Here is a 26,808-nt window from a genome sequence, read left to right as displayed (position 1 = left end):
AACACGGCAGAGAGAAATTGTGCTGTGATGGAGTCTTGTCCTATAGGAGATGGAAGAGCAGGATTGTAGTTGTCAAAAGTAACAAACTCTGCTGACTTTATTTCTTCACTGTACTTGTGGTTTTTAACCCCCTCTGGGACTCTAGAGCAGGGGTGTCAAACTCCTGTCGACACGGTGGCATCACATGACATATCGGACTTTTTCCCCTTCGCTAAACTGGGCGTGGGCATGGCCAGCACATGACACATCCAGCCCGCAGGCCGCGAGTTTGACAGCCCTCTTCTAGAGTAAATTAGGCATAAGAAAATGATACAATGATCTCAATTTCATTAATGTTTATTTTACATTGTTAGTTACTTTATATATTAATGGTGGCTGCTCTGAACACCATTTGGGTGGGTGGAGGAGCTTGGCTGAGGGTGGGAGGAGAGACTTGATGGGGATGGGGTGGGAGGGCAAAAGGATGAATTTCCAAAGAGGGAGCTTGAATAAATTCCATTTCAAATGAGTCAACAGGGTGAGAATTATTACTTCTGTTGCTAAATTAATATTGTTTGCCTGTTCGTGAGCCAGGTGTGTTTGGAAATTAAATGGTAGTGTTGTCCCATCTGAGGGGATAAATGGGAATAAATGTCTTTTGCCTTCTATCAAAAGTAACCTCGCTATTGTTGGAAGAAATATCCATCTGATTCAGTTCCAAGACGGGAGAAAGACACTGGAAACATGGAGACTGTTTGGAAAGATGGTTTATTGATGAAGCAGAACCACCAAGCACATGGTTCTGGTGCAGCTGACCACATGGAGTTGAGAGTGAGGGGTTTTTATGCCTTTTCTTGGGCTTTGAACTTGAGCTTCCTGTTCCTGTGCAAGAACGTGTATTCTGTTAGCTGTTGTCAGACTCCCATGGGGCTATGAAGGGGTCATAGCTGGCTCTGTAGGTTGTCTGAGAAGTTTGGTTGAAGTTTCTGAAGGTGATGCAGCGTCCTTAGGAGATTGTGCAATGTAGTGAGCTCTGTGTCTTAGTGGGTTAATCCTATTATGTCCTGAAGGGTCATGTCTTAATCCCTTCACTCTGGAGCTGAAACTCTTTTGTTTTGTAGATAGGTTGGCCCAATCTTTCTCAATGAGCACAAAATATCTGCTGGGGGGAGGGTAATTGGGGCTCTGAGTTTCTGTCTCCCTTAAGATTTTTTATTTCTGTTTTAGGGAAAATATTTTATCCTGCCTTTTTAAAATATTCCTCAAAATATTTCATTATTCTAGGAGGGGGATGGATGCTAACTTTCTTTACTATCATGGGGGATTTCTACCCTTGGCATCTTGAGTGGCTGTGTACACTCAACTGTTGTTTTCAAAATATTGATGAATTTTGTTTGGCTGTCTTGGACATGCTTGTTGGTTTCCTTGCTTGCTTGTTTCTGCTGTTCAAGAAGGGGATTTTACAAAAGAGAGTTTGGTTTTTCTCTAGAGCAGCTAGACTCCCTTTTCAAATAATGCAGTATCCCCAAGGGTCATTTTGAAAATTTCCTATATGTTTTTACTTACAATTTTAAATTCCTGAATTCATTCTTATCAACAGTTTTGCTTATGGCTCAATAAGCCCACCTCCTACTTCTTTTGGTGAATCACCTAGGAATTTGTTTCAAAAACCGATGTTCCACGATAGTTCTGTATAGAACTTTTATAGCAGGTTTGTCTGAATTAAAAAAAAACAAAAAAGACTTTACCATACCAAAATGCAACCTGATTTCGGCTTCTGAAGAAAAAAAAAATTCTCTCCCTTCCAATACCTTGGCACTAATAAAGGATCAAATTACAAGTAGTCCTCAAATTAAGACAATTTGTTTCACGTCGGTTCAAAGTTGCAATCAAGCTGAAAAAAGTGATTTACAATTGTTGCATCAGTCATGTGATCAAAATTCAAGTGCTTGGAAACTGGCATGTATTTACAACAGTTGCAACATTTCATAATGACATAATCTCTATTTGTGACCTTTCTGGGGTGCTTCAAACAAGCAAAGTCAGTGGGGAATGCCAGATTTGCTTCACATCCATGATGGTTCCCTGAACTACTACAGCACAAAAAGATACAAAATCAGGTGCAAATCATTTAAAAACTGCATTGCTTAGCAACAAAAGTTCCAGCCCCAATTGTGATCATAAAATGTGGATTACAATTAGACTTAGAACTGGAACTCTTCCTATTGGGGATCTTCCAAAAAAAAAAAAAATGTGAAGGGCACAAAATATCTAGTACTACACATATTAACCGCTGCCAGGATTGCCTATGCTCAATGTTGGAAACAGCCATGTACACCCGCAAAGAAACTGGTCATAGAAAAGATCATGAATTGTGCAGAAATAGACAAATTAACGTTGAGTTTAAAAGATAAAGAGACATCAATATTCTACAATGTGTGGGAACAGTAGTATAACTGGACAGAACAGAGATAGATTGAAGATAGATAGTTATTAAGTACAAGTAATAGATAAAATAAGAATGTAAATATGCACAATTTAATTTTTGTAAATAATGCATGAATTATTGTCACAAGAAAAACACCACAGTTAGCTGTTGTTCAGTGAAATAATTTTTTATGTTTTTAATGTAATAAAAGTTTAATAAAGTGTTTATTAAAAAAATGTGGATTACCTATATAAGCTTAGTAGGAGTTTTCTTTCTGGTAGCAAGGAAACATTATAACTGTCGACTCTCCACAGTCCGTTTCATGATTGTTCAGAGTTACAGAAATAAGAGAAAGACAGAAATAAGAGAAAGGAGGAATATTAGTATACACATTTTTATAAAATAAGACAAGTGTAATGATAAGAGAGAGGTTTAGAAATGGAACAGCGGTAGTATTATGTATGTTTAAACAATATGACATAATGAAAGATTATAATTTGATATAAATGTGTATTACTATTAGAAATATTTAAGTTGGATGAATGTGATAACTATGATTAATAATATTTTATTTGTACTGAAATGTATGGCACCCAATACATGTTCATGCATTGATATGTATATGTAATATAAAATATTATTATAAAATATGTATTGCATTAAGATATTCTTGTTTTTCTTTTTCTTTTTTCTTTTCTTTTTGCATTCATACATCATCTTGGTTTTAACCCAAGTGCCCATCTTTTTTAGAATGAGCTGATAGCCAAATGAAATTCTTATTCAAAGTTTGGATGGGAACTGGAAGTTATATTTCTGATTTTCTTTTTCCCCTTCGTGAGTACATTTTGCATTAATCTTTACGGGTCTTTCATTCAGACAAAGTTCATTATTAATGGAATACTGCTCACGGCAGCTCTGGATCCAACTTGACAATTCAATTAATTACATAGGCTTGGTTGTGTGAATTCTACTTGTGTGTGAATTCTGTTGTGTTGTACTTAATTCGGATACCATCTTCTACTTCTCTTTTATGGCAGAAAAAAACCCCTCTCAAAGGTTAGGAGCAATGCCATCTTTCCACTGATCTTAGGGAAGCCTTGAGGCCATAAAAATGCATGTGGCTTCATTGCTAGTTTGAGAAAACTTTGTTTTTAAAAATGAACGTTGTTGGCATGTCACTCAAAGAGTTTAGGTCTCCTGCTGCAATGCCAATTTTTCAACACACAAATGAAAAGATTTCCTCTCTTTGAAAATAGAAGAATAAACCTATATTAAAAGCCGTTTTCCTGAATTTCTCCATTTTAAAGAGGATGAGGATAACTTTCCTTTCCTTGCATCACATTTCTCTGTTCTCTGAAGAAAGTAGGAGAGCCTACATTTGTATGCTAGTCTAACATGCTAGATTGCCTTCTAGACTTTCTCTTATGGTGACCATTTTAAAACATTCTAATAGTCTGTACAGTGCAATGGCCAACATACATACATTTCAGGGGTGAAATCCAGCAGGTTCTGACAGGTTCTGGAGATCTGGTAGCGGAAATTTTGAGCAGTTTGGGGAACCGGCAAACACCACCTCTGGCTAGTCCCAGAGTAGGGTGGGAATGGAGATTTTGCAATATCCTTCCCCCAGGAGTGGGGAGGGAATGGGGATTTTGCAGTATCCTTCCCCTGGAGTGGAGTGGGAATGGAGATTTTGCAGTATCCTTCCCCTGCCACACCCACCAAGCCATGCCCACCAAGCCACGCCCACAGAACTGGTAGTAAAAAAATTTGGATTTCACCACTGATACATTTCCCTTTGTGGCCACACAAATATATTTATATGAACTCTCATATAATAACATACAGTAAGTATCATTGGGTTTATTACAGCAGTTTCTCTCTTGTAGTTTTTAATGAAAAAAAATGGCATGGCACATACATGGACATGTATGCGTATATGACCCATAGACTTACAAGAAGATTAACTGCAACAATGAAAAGGAAGGTTATGTGGTGTAGGAATACCAAAAAAGTTCATTGATCTGTCAACCAAAGCCTGGGAAATGTTGTTCGATTTACAGCAGCTTCAGTCATACGGAGCTTTAATTGCATCCAGAAAGTCATGTCATCAGGGGTGAAATTCACTTAAATTCCCTACTGGTTCGCAAATGTGTGCACGCCGCATCATCTGCACATACACAGAGGCTTTAAATCATCGCAAAAAAGCAACATCATGATGTCCGCGCAAGTGGGTGGAGCCTCCCGCAGCTGCCGCTACCCTTTCGCCTGAGCCGGATAGAACCGGCTGAATTTCACCCCTGCATGTCATGGAAACTCCTTTACCTGGTCAAATACCTCTCTCCCCCGCCATATCGCCCAAAACTCAGAACGCTGAAACCAAAAGGCCCTCCATTACAGAGGTACCACTGTTGTGGTCACAGGTACCACAAAATTTGACTGGAAAATAACTAGTAATGTGTAAGGACTTGGCACTTGGTACTTGACAAAGTAGTTTGAAACTCTATTCCACAAATAATGGGTTTTGGATCAGTTGCTATGTTTGTCTTCTGATAGTACCCCTGATAAGGAGATGTACCTGGGAATGGTTGATGGTGCTACAACAACTTGTAGGTAGAAGGTCAGAGAGTTGGCTATAATCCTGATGACACTGCTTCATGAATCAAGTTGTTGGCCACTACAGAATAGGTTCTTGCTATAGCCTCTCTATTGTTCAGAGCTAAGGTTCCACAAATGGTACCCAGAATATACCATGAAGTAGTGCATCTTTTAAAAAAGAAATAATTCATTTGCTGGAGAACATCTTTATTTAGCAAAAAAAAAAAAAAAAAAAAATCTTTAGAAGAAGGAATAAGGTCATTCCCTTTTTCCCTGCTCAGCACCATTTGTCTGAAATATCCATTCTCGAGCATGATTGATCATTTAAGTAAACCTGACACATCAGGAAAACAATCAACCTGAATCAATATTTCTTAGTTCAGCAGAGAAAATAAATTGGCATTCACAAGCTCAATTTTGCCACATCACAATTTCACAATTAGAAGAATCCTGTTCAAAATTATGTGAATGGTCCATGCACATGATTACATATTAGTTATCTCCTGAGGTTGCAAAAATACCTACATTGTCCTTAAATGGGGTAGCTATCGCAACTCTATTTACTTGAATACTTCACTATTCCTGTTTTTCACATTGTTATACCTGGTTTACAACCCATTAAAGTATGTGGCTGTTGCACATCACCCATAATACTTTCTTAATAAATCCTCAATGTTTCTTTTTTAATTTAGAAGAGAAGAAGAGAATTGTTATTTCCAGTAGGTAGAAAGTTTTAAAAAGTCTTCTTTTAAATCAGTTTTATCTAAGTGATAACATAGGGTTGCTTTAGAGGACATAAGGAATGGCCTTGAATAACAGGAGGAAGAGCTGCTGTAAGGCAGTAGTCAAATAAGAGAAGCTTGAACTCAGGCCAAGAAAATAGCAATGCATTTAGACATAGATACCGCTTTACAGTGCTTTACAGCTCTCTCTAAGCGGTTTACAGAGTCAGCATACTGACCCCCAAAATTTGGATTCTCATTTTACCCACCTCAGAAAGTTGGAAGGCTGAGTCAACCTTGAGCCTGGTGAGATTTGAACTGCCAAATTGCAGTCAACTGGCAGTCAGCAGAAGTAGCCTGCAGTAATGCACCAGTGGTGGATTGCTCCCAGTTCAGTCCGGTTCTATAGAACCGGTAGTAAAACCGGTGGGAGGCTCCGCCCACCTGCCATGACGTTATCATGGGTGATCTGTGCATGCCCAGAAGCATGTGCGCACACACTCCCGCTGCAAACCACTAGTAAGGATAAGTAGAACCCACCCCTGTACTGCACTCTAGCCACTGCGCCACAGTGGCTCAAATAAGTTGAAAAAAGGTCTCAGATAAACCTCTTGCTAGTTCACACAAAGATAAAAGAAAGAAAGGGGAAGCACATTTAGACTTGAAAAATTCTCTTACTATAACTTGGTACCATGAAAGTAATCCTTTTAACAAAAACAATATTTTAACAAAAATTATGCACTATTAGCAGCATCAATCTACTTGGTGTTTAATGTGTCCCATGTATATATCAGACAATGTTCTCTGAGACAAGTGCATATAGAAAGTATTGAACTAGTCTTATAGATCAATTGCCTGTCAATGTATCTGATCACCTTTGAAAACCATTTCAGTCAGCAATGTCTTATATATTTTAGAAGCAAATTCTTTAATTAAACATAATGTGACAATACTTAGTTTCACTGATCTTTAATTTATTGTTTGGGCAAATGCTCCCAAGTTGTTCTTCGTTGCACAATGCAAGGGTGGTGAATGATCTACACCATAACATTGAGCATAACTAGTTCTGTGACGTTTAGAAGGAGATTAAACAAATGTGTACAGAAGATGAAGCTTGGATGTTAGCAAAATTTGAGTCATGGTAGTATATTTGAAATTGATAACATTTAGAAGGGTATACTCAACTGTCTTACTTCCTAAAGAAATTTTAATATAGATGCAGGCTGAAATGTGCCAATTTTTTTATATTTGAAAGAAAATCAATTGCAATATTTATCTCATCAGCATATCTATGGTATCCAAAAGGCAAATATCTTGTTCATAGATTTATTAGCCTAGATACTTATAATGGATTTGCTATTTCTATAGCACTTTGATTATGTAATTCACTTCTTGAAAGAAACTCTTAGACAACCAAGTTTTGACAGTTCCTTGGCCCGTCAAGATTAGCAGTTGTAAATAGTTTGTTTTGATCTTGGTGACACAGTTCGCCGAGTAGTCTTGCATTTGAAACTTGTGTGCAATTTAATTCTAGAAAGCTTTTGTAAGTCTTCACATTGTGGCATTAATAGTTGATGTGTTGATAGTTGATAGTTGATAGTTGATGCTCATGGATTGGGCAAGCTGTTGTGGAGTCTAGAGCAAAATATTTTTATAGTGTTAGCAGAGTTTGTGCACTCTTAGATGTAACACTTTCACAGAGAAAGACTTCAATATTTGTGTTAGGTAAAGAATTAAGCATTGAAATGGTTGCAGTCTAGCTTTGGAACTCAGTTAATGGAGGAAAAGTAATTGTATTCGGAGAATTACTCCGCTAGAAAAAGAAAATAGGAAAAACTCAGTGATGGATGTACAATGGCTACCAGAATCTAATTGTTAGGAGCCAGATATGCAGATGAAGTGCTCCTGCTAGTATACAGAGATACACACTTGGCTTGTTTGATTTTTGATGCATATAATGCTAGGCAATTTACTGTGTTATACCTGAGTGCATTAAAAATAAAACAGTCTGCATTATGTAGTTATACGAAAACTGTTAAAAACTATCTTGAAAGAGATATTAAGACATTAAATGAAGGATATTGAGGCCTTATTTCTCATAAAAGCTGAGGTTAGGAACGTGCAATTTACACCTTGAAGAAGTTCTGTGCTGAAGAGACACCTTTTCTAATTTTGTCTGGATGGCTGTTGATCGGCATAGTACTTTTGCTGTTAGTGACTGCATTTTGGATGGGAATTGTTGGATAGCCAAATTGCAGTTTGTTTGGCACTTATAAGTTACATCTCGATACCCAAATAAAATTTACAGAGCAAAGGTGTTCTTCCCCATTTTTTGTACCCCGTGTTAAATCAGACAATCGTATAGTTTTGTGCATGGTCCAATCTCAACTGATTTAATCTATTTCCAGGGCTAATGTTTGCTTTTACAGAGTAGTCTATAAAATTTATTGAACTCTGTGGAGTGCTATCTGTACGTGAAATACTGAATAAGTCAATATATTGAATATATATATATATATATATACTGTGTATATATATATATATATATACAAGTTTTGGTGTATTTGGGTTTTTTCCCATGTAAGATTGAGAGTATCTTGACGACGTTTCGACGAGGTCCCACTCGTCATCTTCAGGCTGGTGCCTTTGGCTTTGTGTCTGTGCGAGCAAAAGATGGGCCTGCTCGCACAGGCACGAAGCCGAAGCCACCAGCCTGAAGATGACGAGTGGGACCTCGTCGAAACATCGCCAAGATATTCTCAATCTTACATGGGAAAAGACCTGAATACACCAAAACTTGCATACCTCTATCCGTGAAAATCTATGAAAACACACACACACACGTATGTATGTATGTATGTATGTATGTATGTATGTATGTATGGTATACAAGAGGGACTACACAACTATGCAGTCTCCTTTCATGTTGATTGAGGACCAGGAAGCATTTGAAGATTTGGTGTCACCTAGGTCATCAAATGTTGGTGCCTCCCCTCTAGAATAATAGTAACAAAAATTACCCCACATTAGCATATGTAGTTCTCTTCTTTGCAATCTTGTTTCTTCCAAGAAAAAGTAGATTATATGAACAATCACTAATTAACGCTTGATGAAACTTTCTGAAAGTATTTTTCATCTTCTTATCAGTCAGCAGGGTAGAATTGCCCATCGACACTGGAATTGTGGGCTAAGATGTAGGGTGCAAAAACACAATTGAAAGAAGAAGATATTGAAAATAGCCTCTCCTTATTGATGGAACACTTGAGATTTTAGTACTGAAATTGCAGTGAGTTCCTGTACTTTGTGTTCTCTCATCAAAGTGTTGAGTTTTAACAACTCTATCTGAATAAACCCACCTATTTACTATGGAGAATTAGGTATTATACTCCAATGTAATTTGCAGCATTCTGTCTTTCAGGGCCATAACCTGGCTTTCTCAGTCTCTAGTTCTTAAATGCAAAATGCTGTCAAATGTTGACCTCAGAAATATTTGTTTGATGATTGAAAGCATACAATCCTGTGTAAAACACTTAATGCTTTTCTGTTTATCTTTTGGCTGGTATGCAAACTTTGATAGCAAAAGGAGAAAAAGGAAATTTGTTGGGTTTTGCATTTTAAGTGTTCTGGCGGAGGTAAATAATTTATGGGCAAAGTCCAAAGATGTAATATCTCAGCCACGTTAGGATAATATTTGAAATTGAGGCAGATCTTAATAGACAAATAAATCTCATTTCTCTTTGTCAGTCATATTAGTCATTTAAGACTGAAACTATGGGTTGGGAGGCATCCATTTCCCCCCCTTTGCTGTGTTTTACATTTTTGCTTTTACTTTAAAACTAATAAGATGATATCTGATTGGAAGAAATCATGTGTTACTGACTTTTCTTTGTCTCCTCAGTTTTCCTGCATGAGGGCACCAGAATGATGTAGAGATCAATGCTAAGTTTTAACTGGGGAAAGCATAAACCCCAATGGACTGTTGTGAGGATCCAATCATTGGTTGGGTTTGACACTTGTAAGCAATCCTAAATTGGAAGGAAGAGTGGGAAAAAGAAGTGATTAATTAAAATGTATATATTTGTACCATACAATTATGTTCTATCTTCCATTCAAGAGTTTAATATGGCTTTTATTGCATGCCCTCCCCATATCTGTCCCCACAGTAACTTTTCAGTATCCAGTGAAAGGAGTTGAGTGCAAACTGGTCTAATGCGATCCTTTGAGCAGACAGACTGGAAGTCTCATTATACATTAATATTATGTCACACTGAGAAAGTAGGAAGGTAAGGAGGAAATTAAAGAACTTAGATACTTGCAGAGGGAAAACATGGGATTCTTTATTCCCTTCCTAACCATGAGGTGGTGAAAGGAGCTGAAAAAGATGCTAAATTTTTAGACACATTTGTTTCAGTTTGTCCTATCTTGGAGCTGATGTTTTGAAATAGTTTGATAAATTTGGCCATGGGATAACATACATAGTATGCCAGAGAATATTTCTCTCAAATTTCCAGAGGTAGACACATTTATAAATAGGAGAACTTAAAGAGGCCATGTGTCAAATTCAAATGAAAGAATATGCTACTGCTTGGATATATCATTTATTTATTTCAATTTATAAGGCTGTCCAACTCAAGTTCATTACTCTGTGTGGCTAACAATTAAAACAGCATAGTAAAAACAATAACGACAACAACAACACACATGTGATCTGCAATCGGGGTAAAACAAGCAGACTCAACCAGACTTTCACATCCTCTGGTCTAGTGCAGGGGTCTGCAACCTTAAGCACTCAAAGAGCCATTTGGACGCGTTTCCCACAGAAAAGAAAACACCGGGAACCACAAAACCTGGGTGGGCGTGGCCAACTCGATGTCACTCACTTCCACCAGTCATATAACCCCCTAGCCATGCCTACCCAGCCGGTCATTAGGGCAGAGAACCAGTTGTTAAAAAACACCGGGAACCACAAAACCCTTCTAATATATCTCTCTCTCCCCTACCTCCCTCCCTTCCCCCTCCCTCTCCCCCTCTCTCTCCCCCTCTCTCTGTATCTCTCTGTCTCTGCCCTAGCCACTTTTCCATCCCCCGCCATCACCCTTACCTTCTCAGGCCAGACGAGGAGTGACTGGGAGGGGTGGGCCAGGGGTGGGGCCGGCCAGTGGTGGGATCACCCGACAGGGAGCCACAGCAGAAGGCCCAAAGAGCCGCATGTGGCTCCAGAGCCGCAGGTTGCTGACCCCTGGTCTAGTGGCATATTTGGGATACAGGACAGCAGATTAGAATATGGGGTGGCAACAAAACACGAATTTGTGTAAAAGTAAATCAAAGCATTTTGGAACAACTCTGTTCTCAGTTATGTTTATTCCCTCTTCAACATCTCTGAAAAAGCTTTCCAGTGTTGAAGATGAAGAGAGGCTTCTGAGAATAATTAGAAGCTAACAGTACCTGATACTTCTTAACCGCTTTCACTTCGTGTTTTGCTTTACAAGAAGCAAGAGAATCATTCTACTCTCCTCATCTACTTTTTGCAGTTTGAAAGAAAAAGTAATATTTTACCACTCAAATTGTATAAAGATAAAACTGCAAGACATTGCCCAGTCTTCCATAAACTAGTCCACTTTACAGATGTGTGGATTTGAATTCCCCAGTCAGCTTATCGATTGTCAAGAATTCTCAAGGTTCTTATTCACATTTTTGGAATGGTGAATTGAACTAACCTTCTTTTAAGTTGATGCATTATGCAAATGCAATCTTTCCCAGCAGATATGCTTTCCCTAGCTTAGAACGAACTAGTTAGCATGCTAATTAATGTGGAGGAAGTCTGTTTTCATGAATGCAGAATCTTAAAGGAGTCTTTCCAGTTACTTTCAGGAAGAAAACCCAAGAATGGACTTGCCTTTGATCTGAACTTAGTAAATCCTACTTGTAAATAATAAACGCTTGCCAGTACTTTTAACTGCTGCTATGGGAACTGCAGCCCTGGAATGGATTTCAGTGTGCTCTGTGTATGCTGAGCTTTTAACCTTGACAAGTGACAAATGGATTTCACAGCTCTTTTGAAAGTAGTTTAGTCCTGCTTGAAGGTGCCAGATAGATGGCTCTCAAGAGATGATGCCTCTGAGATACAGTTCACCAGAGAGTTAATACACAACATTTTCTCTAGGATATTTTGACCGTTTCTAAAAGCTGAATATTTCCCCTTTCTTCTAAAGCTGGAAGCAAGGCCTGGTATACAGCAAGCCACTGACTGATGAGGCTTCTTTTCACTAGTCTGCTTGAGGCGGTAGATATCAAGCACCAGATAGTTGACAAACCAAAGAAACAAGAAAGCAACAGCTTTCCAGAAAGGCATTTTTTTTGGTGCTTGCTTGGTGTAAAAACACAGTAATGAACTTCTTCTTCTTCTTCTTGTGCCATATCCATCATTGGATGTCGGCGATCATGTCGGTGATCATATTTTTATCAGCACCTGCATGAAAAAGTGCTGCTCAGTTTTGTCCAAACTAGTCCCTTAGATTTTGAAGCCATGATGTTCTTCTTCTGCCTGGACCTCATTTGCCTTCCATCTTTCCTTGGAGGATTAAGTGAAGTAGGTCGTATTTTTCCGGGTGTCGCATCACATGTCCAAAATATTCTAACTCGCTTTTTAATGGTTTTGATGATTTCCCTTGGCTTTCCCAGACGGCTTATCACCTCCTCATTTCTGATTTTGTCAACCGAGCTTATACGTAACAGCCGCCTGTAAATCCACATTTTAAATGCTTCTAGTCTCTTCAAGTGGCTTTCTGTTAGAGATCAACTCTCTACTCCATAGAGCAGGATAGAAAAGATGTAGGTTAGAAATGATGTAATTTCTAACCCTTCGGTATGACCTAAACAAAGCTCATAAAATCATCTGCTACAATGTCCTACCTGTCAGTGACTACTTCAGCTTCAACCACAACAATACATGAGCACACAATAGATACAAACTTAAAGTGAACCACTCCAAACTCGATTGCAGAAAATATGACTTCAGTAATAGAGTTGTTAATGCCTGGAATGCACTACCAGACTCTGTGGTTTCATCCCAAAACCCCCAAAACTTTAATTTAAAACTGTCTACTGTTGACCTCACCCATTCCTAAGAGGTCTGTAAGGGGCGTGCTTAAGAGCACCAGTGTGCCTACCATCCCTGTCCTAATGTTCCCTTTAATTGTACTCATTTTATGTATTCAATTCATGCTTATACTTACCGTATATATATTATCTAATATGTACTCGACAAAATAAATAAATAAATAAATAAATAAATAAATAAATAAATAAATAAATAATGAACACTGCAAGAGTAAATTCCTAGCCAATCTTACAGTGAATTAAATAAGGCAGAATCTCCTTGAAACATTTCTTTCCCATGCCTGTCACAGCTGGATTGGGTTGCCTCTTTTCACCTAAATTGATTCCTTCTCTGATTTCTTCCCAATGAAAGAGAGAAGTAAGACCTCTTTACTGTGTTGTGTCAAAAGGCAAGCTTTGAAGTGGGTTATGCTTTGTTTTCAATCTCTAGATCCAAGACACTTTTCACTTTCTCTCAAGCTACTTTGCCCTACCTCTTCACCACTTTGACTTCCATGCTAAAGCAGAGAGGTGATTTAGCTTTGATTAGAGCTCAGATATCCTGGTGGGAAGGATAGAAAGAGTTGTGGATAAGAATGGGACAGTATTCAGAGTTCCCAGTTCTTCACAGTTCAAAGCCTTTATGAATTTGGATCACATATTTGTGGACAATCCTTTGCTGTGTATGTTAGGAGAAGTTGGAATGCATCCATTCATTGATTCTCAGTAGACAACATGCACTCATTCTCTGAACGATTATACTGATTAATTTTTTTTCTCTGTTAGTCCAGCAGCAGTTATGATATTAACTGACTACCCATAACTGGTGTTAAATTTATACTAGCGGGAATTCTTGAGGTTACTGGAAAATTTGTAATGTGAACTGTCTTGTAGTTTTCTGCAATGGCTCATTGATATTTTAATGCAGTTTTACACTAAAGTCAAATATGTTTAGGATAGAAGGAGCTTTCATAATCTGACAGTTTGATATTGTCAGCATTTTTTCACCATGCATTTTATTTTATAACCGATATGTAATGCTAATTATTCAAAGTATTTTGAACACTTTTCTTGTTACCACAAAGGCCATTTTATTCTCCCAAATTATAATTTTGATGAGATTTTGAATTTTATTCTTGCAAATATTTTGTTCCATTGGAAACATATTGCTGCTCTTTAAGAATATGGCTCCTGTACTTAAAATGATGGACTCTGGTACTGATGCATATTGGCTATGCTAGAAGAAACTATCATAAAAATCCCAAACCAAAACTGATCTTTTTCATCTGATGTGCTTTCATCTGAATGTTCATGAGAGCATCCTGCCTTTTTCCTTCATTTTGCACAAAGAACCCTACATTCAAAGACATACAGTATCTCAATGAAATAGAATAAAAACTCAGTGTATACATGCCCCCACCCAACCCAGCCAAGTCATTTTAAGTGATGGGATGCTAAATCTTTTTCAGCATTATATCATAGTAAAACAAAGAAATATTCCCTTAAATTAAATAACAAGCAATTTTTTGCCATTCCACAACTTCCAAAATCTATGCATTGCCTTCCTTTACTGATGGAACTTCAAAATGGAAAAGAATATAGCAATAGCAGTAGCACTTAAACTTATATACTGCTTCACAGTGCTTTACAGCCCTCTCTAAGCAGTTTAGAGAGTCAGCCTATTTCCTCCAACAGTCTGAGTCCACATTTTACCAACCTCGGAAGGATGGAAGGCTGAGTCAACGTTGAGCCGGTGAGAATCAAACTCCTGGCAGTTGGCGGAATTAGCCTGCAATACTGCATGCTAACCACTGTGCCATCATGGCTCCTTGGCATGACTATCACTTATGATTCTTGATGAACGTATCTTTTCTTTTATGTACACTGAGACAAATTCCTTGTGTGTCCAATCACACTTGGCCAATAAAAAATTCTAATTCTAATTCTATTTATTCAGTTTTCATTACTTAAAAACAGTGGACAAATAAGACATACCTATTGCATATCTTACCTGACAATTATTAATAGCTCCAATAATCAGATTTTTCTGTTGCTAAATAATTAATTGCTTGAACAAAAGATTCTGAGTTTTGGCTTTTACCATATTGCTTGATGTTATGCATTTATTTTTAAAACTTCAGGATTGCCACTCAGAGTAAAGCCATTTGAAACTTGGCTTTTATTCAATACACAAACAACAAATAGTAACCTGTTACTTCCTGGCATTTTGATTTTTAATTGAAACAGGATAGGGAAGCATTAAAAGGATTGCTTCTTGGATTCTTTCCAACACCTTTGACAGCACTGGCCACACTGTGTGTGTGCACATTGGGAAATTCTGGGTGGGTTGCATAAATTTTGACTGGATCACATGATCAGAAGAGAAACGGCCTTAGGATGGATCAGATGGCAATGCTTTAAGCCATTTTCCAGCTGTCTCGTAGGGATGTATTCACCATCCCAGTCCTGCCTATTTTCAAACACTTGTCTTTCTTTTGTCAACTTCTTCCTCACACTAGATTTAGTCCAGTTTCACTCTGTTTTCTGAGAAACTTCACTACAGAAAATGTTTTTCATCATTTTGCATAATTTCTTTTCAATATTTCATTAGGTGGAAGGAATAAAAAAAAGTAGTAGTATTCTTTATGTGTAATAGACTCCTGTCACTTTTTGTTAGAGGAGTCTTTCTTGGCCCAAGCAGTATGGTCTGTGTTTAACGGTAGCAGTGAAGCATGTTACTCAAACAGCAAGTAAAAAGATAATGCAATGTTTTCATATATGCCTCCTGAGTTCTAGAAAGGAGAAGTTGGAAGGTTTAGTCAAAACAACTCCATATTCACCCTCCCATATGCCTCTTAGATTTGGGTTATTGAACTGACCTTTTCTTTTCTTTTCTTTTCTTTTCTTTTCTTTCTATACATTGTTTAGTTCTGGATTATTGAACTGATTCTTTCTTTCTTTCTTTCTTTCTTTCTTTCTTTCTTTCTTTCTTTCTTTCTTTCTTTCTTTCTTTCTTTCCACCTTCATTATTTGTACAATACATTATTTATACCTCCTTCTATTTAGTCCCAACAACGACCCTGTGAGGTAGGTTGGACTGAGAAAGAGTGACTGGCCCAAAGTCACCTAGTTGGCTTTCATGGCTAAGGGGGGACTCGAACTGTTGGTTTTCTGTTTTCTAGCCTGGTGCCTTAACCACTAGACCAACCTGAATCTTAGTCCTTAACAAATTTTGTTGCAAGCTGTATTCTCACATAAGTAGAAAGAAGGGGGGGACCAGGGTTTTTTTCCCCATGATTTTTGGCATCTTAATTATTTAATGCTCAAGAATTGTATGAGGATGTCCATATGAGATGAATGTACATTGATTGTCATTGCTATGCATATTAGATAAACAGTTTATGAATTCTGGCTAACTTTGGTGACATTTCCTTACAGCTAACTGTTTAGCTACTCAGTATTGTACTGACTGGCTAAAATAAAAAAAAACCACTTATGTCCTTACAGTCATATGCTTGGATAGTTGTGAGAGCCTGCATGGAGATATGCTACCTAATTACATTATGTTAGATTATGAGATATATAGGATCCTTCAAATAACGGGAAAATAAGGTTCCTAGAAAAACTGCTTTGTGGTTTGATAAAAACCAACATTTGCCACAAATTGGGTTTATTGTATTTATAAACACTTCCCAATATGAACTAATCATCCTTTAAATTAACAGTATATTGTATCTGGAAAGTCTACTGTATAATAACATGATGGAATGTACATTTATTTTTCCTTGTATGTTTATAATAACATTTGGTAATGATTGAATTGATCTTATATGCAGTAAGTGCAAAATGTTCTGCACTGCACTTATACATGCATATGTGTGCTGTTGTTATGACCATAGTTTATAGCCCTGTTGAAAAATAGGCTCAGCAACAGAGGTGTATAGCAAATAACCATTCCTTGCAAATAGATGGCATATGCAGAGCATTGGCTGAGGACATCCTGCCTATTTCATAGTGTACAATGTAATTACACCTGGAGCCAGAGAACTGTATAGCATTTTAGGTGTTCATCCATCATCTTATTTGCATTGAGAGCGCTCTTTCTTTTCCAGGACTTTAAAAAATGGTTTGGGACTGAAGCTGCTTCTAGAAGAGTGTCTGATTATTTGTTTTTGAAAATTTCCATCTCATATTTGGCTAACAACAAAGCCCTTTTATCCTCTAGCAATTACCTCCTAGAAGTAGAACTGCCAAAACAATTTCTCTTTCTTGAGATGAGGTGTCAATACATTGGGACTTGTTTTGAAAGTACTGCAGTGTCTGGCAATGATGCCATGCTTATAACAAAGCAAGGGCAGCAACAGGCCCAAAACCTGAATTAGATAAAAGCAAGGTTCAGAATTTCCTAAGAAATCTTAAACAGTACTTGGCAGAGCTATTTCCATTGTATACAGTACTTCCTGTCTAGCTACGATAAGTTCCTCAGATCTTTGAAGCAGACATTTTATGATTTTGAGAAAAACAATGAGAAGTTCTTCATTGTTAAGTTGAGACAGGAAACGTTTTTCTGGACACAAATCAAATGCAGTAAAAGAGCTTCGTTCAGAAGTGTAAAAAACACCCATTGTGCATGTTATTCACGAAGTGCAAGTCCCAGCATACCATGTTTTCCCGAAAATAAGACCCTGTCTTATATTTTTTTGAACCTCAAAATAAGCACTTGGCCTTATTTTCAGGGAGGTCTTATTATTTTGGGGCGCGTGGAGCAAGATGGGGCTCCTCTTGCTGTCTTACCTGATTTCCAGCTCTGCGTTTAAATACTTTTGGGGAGGGCTTATTTTCAGGGAGAGGCTTATTTTAGCGCATGTGTTCAAAAGCTGGATTGGATTTATTATCAGGGGATGTCTTATTTTCAGGGAAACAGGGTACTACTTCCCAAGAAGCATATTCTAAAATCAGTGACTTAGTACCATCCTATGCATAAAAGAGTCAGGTACACTCACAATCTCTGGCATATTTATAGAATAACGAGCCTAAAAGGTGTTACTTTTAGAATGTATCAGATGGCACAATTCTGCTACATCCTAATGAGGTTAAATAGCAACTTAGCAATTATCATCGAACACGCCTTGCTTGTTATGTACATTAGAAATATAAAGATCTAAAAAAGCTGCATGACATATTCTAGCCTTAGATGGCATCATAATTAAGGACCAATGGCATCTTGTGGTCCTCTGATTTAAGATTATGATATACAAATAACTCTAAATCACAGTTTCAATGATGCAATCATATAATCAAGGGTGGTCTTAAGTCAAACAAGATGCCATTATCAGTATGAAGGAATAATAATGAAATAGGTTGAACATAGGGAAAGATGCTGATACTGAACAAATAGCATTAGTCGCCTTGCCCTGTCTTATTATTAAAGACAGTAAACATTTAGGGCAACTTTTATAACTATTGACATAAGCTCATTGATTTTTTTTATAAAATTTAACCTTGATCCAAATGTCAGTGGAATGTAATCTAAATGTAAGCTTTGATCCAGTAGTGCTTACTGGATTGGTCAGATAAGACTTGAATTAAACTTTCGGTTGTGTTAGTAGAATGAGCACAGAATTATATTGTTCTATTAGCCCAAGAGAATAAAGTTAAGGTTTATGGCTAAGCAAATTAAAACATTTTCAGAGCTGGGAAAGTGAATGAAGTCAAAAGCCTTTGGCTGGCCACTCCTAAAAAGCTTTGTTAGACAAAAAAATTTAATGCGACAGTGATTTTCATTGGCCATCTACTTATATCAAAGGGCCATCAACTTCTCCTACATGGAGATGAACTCATAATTATCCCAGAAACATCACCAAAGTCATCAAGTCTGTAAAGTGCTATGATTTGGTGCTTTGTGGATCTACTTGGTTGGGATAACTTGATTCACATTTTGTCAAATTGAAGGAACCATTTGATATTTCAATCAAACCTATTTTCTATCACTATTATGTGATTGAGAATGCCCTAAGATTAGGAAATCTTGGTGGAAGATAAAAAAATGGCTGGAAGAGATAACTGGGCAGAAGTTAGAAAGAAAACCAGAACTATTCCTCCTGGGTATTTTGGAAGGGAAAATGGAAAAATAAATTACAATATATCATATTACATATACTAACTGCGAGTAGAATTGTCATAGCACAAAATTGGAAACAACCGGATATCCCTCCAGACCAGATTATAATTAAAAAAATATACGAATGGGCAGAAATGGACATATTATCTATGGAAATTAAGGAAAGGGAAGATACCAAGTATTATTTAATTTGGAATAGATGGTATTCCTGGCTTGAGAGTAAATCTAAAACGTAAGCGATATTTTGTCATGAAGTCGAATTGTGAATAAAAGTTATTACAACTTAGATAAGGATGTAAGTTAAGATAGTGATAGATAGAAGTAGAATTTGTGTATGGAAATTAATTAGAATAGAGATACTGATGTAGAAAAGCTGTTACTAATGTTTAAGTTTTGATGTGTTTGTTTTTGTTGTGTGTTATGGTTTTCTATTTTTTGCTCTTTTCTATTTTTTGTACTATGTATTTTAATGTTTAAAAATCCAATAAATATTATTTTTTTTAAAAAAAAGAGAGAATGCAGTGCTTGAACAGACAAACCGGGGCTGGCAGGCACCGACGATAAGCAAACAGGTGCAGAGATTCCTGGGGTTTGCCAGTTTTTACCGGCAGTTTATCCTCTCGTTTGCTACGGTTGCCCTGCCATTAACGGACCTTTTGAAGACAAAGCACACACAGACAAAACCCCGACTGGGTCAATCACTCCGCTGGACGGTGGACTGCCAGCAGGCATTCGAAGCTCTCAAAGCCCTGTTTGCCAAGGAGCCGGTGCTGAAACATCTGGACTTCGAACAGGCCTTCGTGGTTCGGTCTTCTCTCTCGGAGACTGCATAGTTATTTCTAGCATACTTGTGCCTAAACCTTATTAATATTACATGTTTTACTTTCTTGCAGCATATTCTATTAATTTCCCTAAGTAATAAGGTAGGCCTAGAAAATTATTCTGAGTGGAACGCAGTTAGGAAAAAAAATGCATTCATTCAAATTCATTAACATGCTTAGTTAGAACAAAATTTTTTTGGAGCGTGTTACATTTATGTTAGCTTGCCCAGGAACCTGGTCTTGACTGTACAGCTTGCTTACCACACAGTCATGTAGGAAATCAATTATGTTTATTAACAGAGGAGGTATAATTCCTTATAATAAAGAATGTATGGTAGGGGATGTATGGTACATTTTGAAGCAATTCCACTTTCTTAATACTACGGCAGGATGATCATCTTCATCTCCAAGTGCCATTTTCTCAAGTGACATGACACAATTTCCCTGAGTGCCTGGGGAGCTCAAGAAAGGGAAACTCAAAAAACACAAACTTGTAAAGAATGAGAAATTCTCTATAAACAGCCAACTTGCAGCATTGTGCTACATGCGTGGGAGGGAATGCTAAATAGGCATAGAATGAAAAATAGGAATTAAAAAATGTCTGTAGGCTGAAGATTGGAAAGCTGCAGCAAAAGCTGAGATCTGAAACATGACATTTATTAAATGAATGCCATTAATAGCAGTCACCACCTTGTGTTTAATGATTTGTTATTTAAAAAGTCTGAATTGCTTTTTTATTCTTTGCTGTGTACCTGTCCACTTTTCTTATTTGACATAATGTGGGAAGACAAGGTACTTAAGTCTCCAAGTATTTAGGATTGTTCAGGTAGGTGTATAAAATACATTTATCTCAATAGATTTAATTGTTTCATGGCCAATGCCAGTCCAGAAAATAAGATCTAAAACACTGGCAAATCAAAGGAGCTTCAGTTCTACAATTGTAGAAGAACAAGATTGCATTTGATGTTTTATACTGACGTACTTCTAAAAGAGGGAACTCGCTACAAATGTGCCAGTGCTTCAGAATACACAAGAGTACAAATGTAACATTGGTCTACAACACCTAAAAGGAAGCACATCTTTTCCCAGGATTGTGTGGCACTGAAAAAGAAAGTACTTACACAACCCAAAGCGCAGCACAGACCTAGAAACCATATTTTCCTGCAGTGGAAACATCTAAACCAGTGGTGACATCCAAATTATTTTACTATCGGTTCTGTGGGCGTGGCTTGGTGGGCGTGGTGTGGCTTGGTGGGCATGGCAGGGGAAGGATACTGCAAAATCCCCATTCCCTTCTCACTCCTGGGGGAAGGATATTGCAAAATCTCATTCTCACCCCACTCTGGGGCCAACCAGAGGTGGTATTTGCAGGTTCTCCGAACTGCTCAAAAATTCTGCTACTGGTTCTCCAGAACCTGTCAGAACCTGCTGGATTTCACCCCTGATCTAAACTATACTGAGGCCATATAGATCCTTGGACTTCCTTCAAGGTTCTTCATTTTTAAAACTGAAATTGACAGGATCCAGTACAATCACCTTAACTAAATGTGATTCAAATTATGTTAACCGAGTTGTAGTAGGTTAAAAAAAAAGAATAGTTATAAGCAAGAAATATACGGTAACTGCTCAATTATACCCCACTTTTATTTGGGCATTCTGAGGAAGCAACCTCTTTATTCCCATGATGTTGTACTTAAAGTTCTCACAAAAAAAAAAAACCCAGGTTCCATACATGGGAATCCCTTCACTTTTCACTTAACTTCACTTCTGCATGTCTTGGGGTTACAAAAGCAATCAGATCTGCCCGGATTGCCGTCTATAAGCAATGTGATCATACGGCACGTCACTTTATTACCACATTGCTTAGCAATGGCAATTCTGACTCCAACTGCCATCATAATGACAACGGCCTATATTTACTTAGAAATCTGTTACTTTTGCTTAGATGGTGAAGCATATGCCTGCTTTTTAAAACACAACTGTTTCTTGATTTCTCAGGTGCTATTTTGACTATGCATCAGAGTGAACAGTATTATAACTTCTGCAGAAACACAACATTTATTTTATAAACAGTATCCACATATATGCAGAATCAGTGGTCAAATAAATCTTCATTTCTGAGGCACATGTCCCTCATTTGGATTTCCTTCAATAATTCCTATCATCTGTTACTGAAAGATTCCTGAAAATAGCCATTCGATTAAAAATGTTTGTGTACAGGAATCTACACAACCTTTCTGGCAGAGCAGTACATATTCCATGAACTTTAGGATCCATCCTCCCCCCCCCACCCCCAGATCTGCTTTGCCAGGAACAATGAGAGGAAGTGAGAGAATTCCTGATCCACATTCAAGTCGCATACCCCCCAATTGGGATGTTTCCCCCCCCCCATTGCCTAATCATATGAGTTGTGGTTTGAGCTTCCTGGGCATTATGATTGAGTTGAGATTTTCTCCTTCAAAGAGTAGCTCCTGTTTTGATTACTCCACAGGAAGGAAAAACCACTCCGTATAAGCCTTCAGCTAAAGCGCTGTTTCTGAAATGACAATGGTTAAGATTTACTTACTGCCAAGGACCAAAATAGTAGAGTCCAAAATAGGTAAAAGAGCCTTGGTGGCGCAGCAGACTAACGTGCTGTTAAATAGCACCGACTGCCTGCAATTACTACAAGTTCAAATCTCACCAGGCTCAAGGTTGACTCAGCCTTCCATCCTTTCGAGGTAAGTAAAATGAGGACCCGGATTGTGGGGGCAATAAGCTGACTTTGTATAAAAAAGAACACCGCTTTGGGGGGGGTGAAAGCTCTAATAAGCAGGTATATACAAAAGTATGAAGGCAATTGCTTAACGCATTGTAAGCCACCCTGAGTCTCCGGAGAAGGGCGGCATATAAATTGAACAAATAAATAAATAAATAAATAAATAAAAACCAAGAGGAAGTACTGGAAATTGAAAGAAATTGGAGTTAAAAAGATCTTTAATTGAATTTACTGAGTTAATTTTTTGAATTTAGTCAAACCCAAGAATGGAAGTAATATCAATGAATCATTCTTTGCAGATGATCAGGCATTGATTAGCAAGCGCAGCTAAGAAACTACAACAATATCTTATAACGTGAACCAAGAATGCAAGACAAATAATATGAGAATCAGAAAAGAGAAAAAAGAAGTTATTGCAAAAGCATACCTTAAACATAGCAACAGAGGGAACAAGCATAAAACAAGTATCAAACTTCAAATATTGAGGAACAACATTCATTGAAGATGGTAAAATGGACAGAGATTAATATACTGTATAATGCAGTAAAGTGAACCAAGTATTAGTGCCACTCCTACAAGATAAGGCAGGACCAATCAGCACAAAGAAGGATCTCATTCATCCCCACCACCCTATGTTACCAGTGCCAAACATGAACACTTATAGTAAAACATAAATGAAAGTTAATCCCCACAGAAATGAGATGTTTGAGAAAAGCTACTGGAGTGACCAGAAGAAATAAAATCAGAAATGAGACCATTAGAGAAAGAATTGGCATAGAACCAATCCTAAACGGCATACAAAAACAGCAAATGAAGTAGTTTGCTCATCTGGAGAGGATATCTTGGGTACAAGGCATATTCAAATACAGTACAAGCCATATTCAAAAAGAGGAGAAGGTCAAATAACATGAGGTAGATCCAGAAGAAGATGGAGAGACAACATCAAAGACACACTACTACAACATCAATTAACAATGGTTAAAGCTGCCAAAAGAGCAACAGCCAGAACTTTGTATCTCCCTCAACACCTGAACCGGTAAAAGAGGAGTAGGGGAAGGGGCAGGGGAGAAAGAGGAGGAAGAGGAGAAGGAGGGGGAGAAGGAGAAGAAGAAGAATAGAACAGAACAGAACAGAATAGAATTCTTTATTGGTCAAGTGCGATTGAATACACAAGGAATTTGTCTTGGTGTATACACTCTTGGTGTACATAAAAGAAAAGATACATTAATCAAGAATCATAAGGTACAACACCTAATGATAGTCATAGGGAAACAGTCAATATAAATCTTAAGGATACCAGCAACACCGTTATGGTCATACAGAAGTAGAAGTAGAAGTAGAAGTAGAAGTAGAAGTAGAAGTAGTAGTAGTAGAAGAAAAAGGAGAAGGAGAAGGAGAAGGAGAAGGAGAAGAAGATCATCTAAGTATGCAAAATGAAATAAAGATACCATGTATATTAAAACAATCAGAAGAAAAAGAAAAATATGAATTGTTCTAAAAAATTTATACAGAATATACTCCTTATTCTTATGATCTATGAAAAGAAAGGAGAGTGTTTAGGACAAAAGTAGGAAATAATGGTTTCTGCCAAAAGAAATGTTTGCGGAGGAGAAAGACAGGGAAAACGTAAATAAAAATAGAGGTAATATATTTATGTTAGCATATTAATGTAAGACTCAGCCTGCCTATGTAAGAGCAATTTTAAGATTCCTGTAGTTCTTTTATTTTGGAAGCTGTTCTCTTTCTTCCTAAAAATTGTAAGAATAGTAAGCTCTGTGTTTGGCATTAAGTGTGAAGAGAACTAAGGATGATGTTGTTGACATGAAACATACCATTGCTTCCTTTAAGGCAGAGGGCATCTCACCAGTGGTGGGATTCAGCCAGTTCGCACCTATTCGGGAGAACTGGTTGTTAACTTTCTAAGCAGTTCAGAGAACTGGTTGTCGGAAGAAATCTTATTTTGTTTTTTTTCCCACTTTACAGGGCTAATCCTGTAAGGAAGGTAGGAAGGAAACATTCTGGTGTTGTTTCTAGTCTAATCTTTATTGCCCTGCTTACAGAAACTGCCTCTCTGGTTAATCCTTATTACATTGTAACAGCTAAGGCAAAGCACCCATCGACGTGAATAAGGTTGAGTTGGCCACGGCCACACAGTCACATGACCACTGAGCCACGCCTACCCAGCTGGTCATTAGGGCAGAGAACCAGTTGTTCAATTATTTGAATCCCACCACTGCATCTCACCCACCTGAGGGAACCATTAATAATCAGATAAAATAGCTCTCTCCACAAGTTCATCTTAGTTGGGATACTTTTTGCCCTGAAGAAGTGCTGTTTGATTCTACATTGCCTCTGAATGATCAGATTGATGTGGTGGTTTTGAGTCCTTTCTATCACCTGTGAATAATCTATGAACCACATCCTTTTTTAAAGATAGATCTGATGGGTATCATTATCCATAGATTGATCACTTCCCCTTAGACTTCTGTCTAAAACCCCACTCTTAATTAATCCCTCCCCCTCCAAAACCCGCCATGAGGGAGCTGCATCTAAAAACAGCGAGGCCCTTTTTCTTTTTGATATGTCTGAGCTAACTTGCATGGAGGGAAAACCATTCCATTTGATATCAGTAGCCTCTGGCTTCTGCCGAGAACAGAATGAATGGAGGATGACAGCAACACAACACAATTGTAAGAGTTTTGAGACTAGGAGCTGAGATCACACGCCAGTTGCACGGCAAGTTTGTTTTTAGAAAAAGTTCCTTACGTCCTCCAGGCTCTGTATCTCCTTGAAGTTTTACAAACCTCCAGTGGCTTAACCATTTCCTAAAAATAATTATACTAACAGAGATTTATGCTACCCAGAGTAATTTCTTGTAAAATGGGTGGACCATATAAAGAAAATAAAAAGGAAGGGAAGGAAAAGGAAAAGGAAAGAGAAAAATGTAATGGCAGAAAATTCATCAAAGCACCCTTCCATATCCTCAAGGCCTTCATGAAAACCACTTTGGTCTAGTGCAGTGATGGCGAACCTTTTCGGCACGTGCCCAAACCGGACTGCATGTACACGTGCATGCGCATGCAGTGTGCATGCTGGAGTGCCGGAAACATAAAGACCAGTTGGCTGGTGCACTGGCATACGCATGCGCACTGGCCAGCTGGTGTTCGCGCATGCCAGAAACCCGAAAACCAGCTAGCTGGTGCATGCATACCTGTTTTTTGGGTGTTTTGGGGAGTGTTTTCAAGCCATTTTTGGGGCCGTTTTCTGGGCGGTTTTTGGCTGTTTTTTTGGGCTGTTTTCAGGCTGTTTTCTGGCACGCCAGATCCTGCGAAGACCAGCTGGCCGGTGTGCATGTGCGCACCGGGAACCAGAACAGCAGCTGGCGATGGCGTGTGTGCCCACAGAGAGGGCTCTACATGCCACCTCTGGCACCCATGCCATAGGTTCCCCATCACTGGTCTAGTGGTTAAGGCACAAGTCTAGAAACCAGGAGACCAGGGGTGTAATGCTCCCAGTTCGGACTGGATCGCCCGATCCAGTAGCGATGGCGGTGAGTGGTTTGGAGAACCGGTAGCAAAAAACCCTGCCCCCCCCCATGCCCAACTGAGCCGCACAATCATCAGAGGCTTTTTTTTTTATTTTTAAAAGCATTTTTTCTACAACCTCTTTGGCCGAAAAAATGCATTTAAAATTAAAAAGAAAAGCCTCTGATGATCGCGCGGCTCAGCTGGGAACGTCAGAGGCTTTTAAAAGCCACGCCCACAGAACCGGTAGTAACAAATTTTACATTTCACCACTGCAAGAAACTATCAATTCTACTCCAGTCTTAGGCATGGAAGCCAGCTGGGTGACTTAGGGCTTAGGACTTAGTTAGTCACCTTCAGCCCAACCCACTTCGCAGGATTGTTGTGAAGAAAATAGGAGGAAGGAATATTAAGCATGTTCGCCACCTTGAGTTACTTACAAAGCAATAAAAACAGGATAAAAATCTAATAAATTAATAGCGTGTGTGGAGTAGATTTTGTAAACGTTACTGTCCCTCAGAATTTGGTTTATCATCCAAGAGTCATTCAAAATGCACTTTGACTTTTTTCATCTTTTTTTAAAAAGGATTTTTGCTCCCCACTCCGCCCCAAAAGCAGACCCATTGAGGAGCGTGTTGAATTAAACGCCACTAGGCTTTAAAAGCTTCTGCTGATTTTCAGAATGCAGCAGCATATGCTGTATCAATAGCTTTGTTGTTTTAAAACCAAAACAATCTGCCAAACAGGAAGTAAAGGGAG

The 26,808-nt window shown here is 38.1% G+C and overlaps 1 protein-coding gene across 1 annotated transcript in view; it reads left to right on the top strand.

Annotated features, from left to right (window-relative positions):
* Positions 1-26,808, top strand: part of PLCB1 (phospholipase C beta 1) — a 498,146-nt gene that overhangs the window by 129,582 nt on the left and 341,756 nt on the right. The window lies entirely within an intron of this gene.

The sequence above is a fragment of the Pantherophis guttatus genome, chromosome 1 (genome assembly GCF_059756535.1).
Source record: "Pantherophis guttatus breed Tessera chromosome 1, ASM5975653v1, whole genome shotgun sequence".
Classification (NCBI taxonomy): Eukaryota; Metazoa; Chordata; class Lepidosauria; order Squamata; family Colubridae; genus Pantherophis; species Pantherophis guttatus.
The sequence above is the reverse complement of the archived record's forward strand: the minus strand, read 5'-3'. Positions and strand labels throughout refer to the sequence as shown.